General features: G+C 34.6%; 1 long non-coding RNA gene across 1 annotated transcript; it reads right to left on the minus strand.

Moving 5' to 3' along the window:
- Positions 1-516: 516 nt before the first annotated feature.
- Positions 517-3,171, minus strand: LOC128548355 (uncharacterized). The gene is made up of 3 exons (XR_008366967.1): positions 2,811-3,171; positions 1,777-1,867; positions 517-1,531 (listed from the first exon to the last, which is right to left on the minus strand). It is a non-coding gene; the product is annotated as an uncharacterized LOC128548355 (long non-coding RNA).
- Positions 3,172-3,548: the final 377 nt, after the last annotated feature.

Consider the following 3,548-nt stretch of genomic DNA (forward strand, 5'->3'; position numbering starts at 1 on the left):
CATGGTAAGGGTTAATATAGAGATTATCTTGTATGATTATCTACAGAGGATTCTGCTTTCAGGAAGATCTGGTTTGAGAGGTTTCAGTAAAAGCTCCAGCATTTTTTGGTTCAAAGTAATAATTCCGCAATATTGTTTTTTTTATCCATATTGAGGCTGCCAATGTTACAACATTGACTAAGTTTATCACCGCGTTAGAGATATTTAAAACCCACACTTTCTTGAAACATGCCTTTATCACTCCCCAAATCCCTTTATTACTCCCCCTCTTTAAAATGCCTTTATTACTCCCCAAATACCTTTTTTTTACCCCCACCCCCTCTTTAAAATGCCTTTATTACTCCCCAGATGCCTTTATTACTCCCCCTCTTCTTGGTCTCTACTTACAGTGCCCTATAGCCGATTTTCCCACCTTCATAAGGAAGTGGTTAAGCTTTCTGCTTTGTTACTATGACTTTTCTGAAGTCACAGCTTTCTAGTGTAAGACTCCTCAAGTATATGTATAGTAAAACAGTTTGCAATTTGTTTTCAATATCTAAGGTTTAGTACTGGTCTTCCACTGGGGTAATCGTGATAATGATAAAGCTTTTAAAAACAAAGTCGCTAAAGTTTTTAAATTGATTATTTAAACAAAATAACAAGAACAAAAATTAACCCTTAGCCTGCTAAATTTCTACTAAAACTGATTGGTCCATCATTCAATTTTGGCAGTTATTGCCCCTTTTGGACTTAGAAAATCATTTTCTTGGTTGAGTATAATGTTTAAGTCAACTTTTCTCATAAACTATCAAAGTTATTGCTTTAAAACTTGCAACAGTTTTTCACCATTATAAGCGGACGCTGTGCATAAAGAAACATAACTATCCTGCTTTTTGAAAGAATGATGGCCCTTTTTAGACTTAGAAAATCATGGCATTGGGTAAGACAATATTTCTATTATACAAAAAATCAGATGAGCGTCAGCACCCGCAGGCGGTGCTCATGTTAAACAAGCAGACCAAGCTAGGCCAGGACTTGTATAGAAATGACAAAGATCTTATTCATATTGCTCCATGCATACATTTCTAAATGCTTCAAATACGTCACAAAGCAGAATACATTCGGATTTGACATAGAAATCGTCATAATCACTTAACGGTTGCATAGTGAACTTTTGAAAAACGTTTAGCGAGTGTTCATAATCTTCATCTGAAATGTCCTCCCTAGTTAATGTAGAATAGAATGCTTCTTTACGTGGAAGTGATGTGTCTTGAAACTTTTCTTCGCAGTCTAAATATTGGTATGGGAAAACTCCCTTACGTAGTAATAATTTTGCTTTTAATTTATCCGGAAATTCATTCATTAAAATGTGGGAAAGCTTCTATGCCATCGCAATGTTATCAGTTAATGCTTCTACGGCTGGAGTTGTTATAACTGTTGTTACGATTGGGGTTGATGTTGCTGTCGTTACAGCTGGAGTTGTTGTTATGGTTGGAGTAATTGTAATGGGCAGAGTTGTTCTTGTTAAGGTTGAAGTTGCTGTTGTATATCTCTACAAAGTAAGAAATACATAAAATTCAACAATTTTTTTAAAGCCTTGTTTAATAAAGATATTTTAAAATTTCTTTTATTTCTCAGTAATTTACTACATATTATAGGAGAAAGTTTAAAGTAAAAATTTCTACAGTTCGTGGGGTAAGCTGAATTAGCCATAGCAATTTCAGAATGATTTTTCTAGGGATTAAGCTAAGATAGGTACCTAAATAGTTTTGCTCAAGGTTTACTTTATCTACATACCTTATTGCAAACTTGTTCCTTGCAAGTGTCTGTGTAGCTTATGTTGATGCTTCAGGTGTAGGGTATGCACCATTTTCAACGTGTTTCTCTGCTGCAATAAGAATAGAAATATTTAAACGCCTACTTTCAAAAGTGCATGCAAAGAACAACTTTCAAAAGTGCTTGTGTTCTTTGCAAGTCGACAGTGTCTGAAAAAGAAACATGTGTAGACTCCTACATGATGCTAAAAATGTTGTCATCTTATTAACATTTGCGAATTCTTATTTCATTAGATACTTGTTTTGGTTTTGTGTCCTTTCTCAACATTTTTTTTCACTCATATACAGGTAGATAGTGTCCAATTCTTTGGACGAGTTCACCGTCTGCTGCAGAGCGTTAATGTGACCGTTTGTCTCGTCACAAGCTCTGCTCAGCAGTTGTGTTACTTCGTTAATGCCTTGCTGATGGCTCTCGAGCTGTCGCACTGAGGCATCAGCACGCCGCAGTGCATTCAAATGTGTTGTAGCCTCTTATCTAGCCTTATCCAACTCCTGCTTTAGGAGAGCGTTCTAAAAGAGGAAGGTTATGTATTTTTTAATGCGCAAAGGATTTATTATAATTACCCAATACAGTTAGCAGATGTTATAAAATAAATTATACCAAAATAACTGTCAAACATTTCAAATTACTTTTCTGTATTACTGATCTTTCAACAGGTGCATATTTATTTCTACCAAGTTGTCATCGGGAATAAGGTGGCCAACCCCTCTGCCCATGATAAAAGACATGTTCCATTTGTATTCATATGCTTCTTTTTCAGACAGAATGGCTATATAATAGGCAAGCACCCTCCACATCCATAATCTGTATTTGATATGGTGACCCTTGTGAAAATGGAGCATTTCATACTACTTAGCATTTCTGATGAGTCTGTTTCCATCTCCCATTTTGTATGCATCTTCTGTATCTCTAAACAGAAGACACATAGATACATAGATACAGACAACCACAGTGTAATAGACATTGCAATAGACACATTTATGGTGAGCTCTCACATTTTTCGTTCAGCATCTCTATGTTTGAAGCAACTACGCCCACTCATCTCTGTCCATGGCATATCTTCAGAAACTTTCTGGATTCCTCTTCCATCTACAAAGTAAATGTTGAAATGCATCCATATGGGTTATAATGTGCAGTACAATGACATGTCCACTAAACCACAGGAATACGCCACCTGCTATGTTAAACTTTTTAAAAATGAAATTTGAAAAACAAAGCATGCAATCATACAAAATTAGAATATTGTCTCTATATACTATTTTTATATATGGTCTGATATTCTTTTTTAAATTTCATTTTACAAACATTTAAAACCAATTTCGGGCTTATAACAAAAAAAAAAACTAATATTTCTTGAAAAATAACAAAGATACTACTTTCAAAATTAATCCATTTATTAAGCCTTAAATATGATACAAATTGAAAATGATGAATATAATTTGGTTGCCTTCAGTGTTGTTAGAATTATTTCCCTTTTTCATATTTTTATGAGACATAACTCTTGAAGTCGATGAAAATTATGTTCAGATGCAAAGTTTAAAACAGAAAAAGCATCAATGGCTTTCTAATGCTCTAAATTGTTGCGCCAATACACAGATGTATAAATATTACTATATTTTCACTTAAAATATCATAGAATTATGTGAAGTAAATCCTGAAAGAGAAAATACCAAGGTCCCTCCTGGGATTCAAGCCCCGGACCTTGTGATCTGAAGGTGGACACTCAACCGCGT

This window comes from Mercenaria mercenaria, chromosome 14 (assembly GCF_021730395.1).
Source record: "Mercenaria mercenaria strain notata chromosome 14, MADL_Memer_1, whole genome shotgun sequence".
Classification (NCBI taxonomy): Eukaryota; Metazoa; Mollusca; class Bivalvia; order Venerida; family Veneridae; genus Mercenaria; species Mercenaria mercenaria.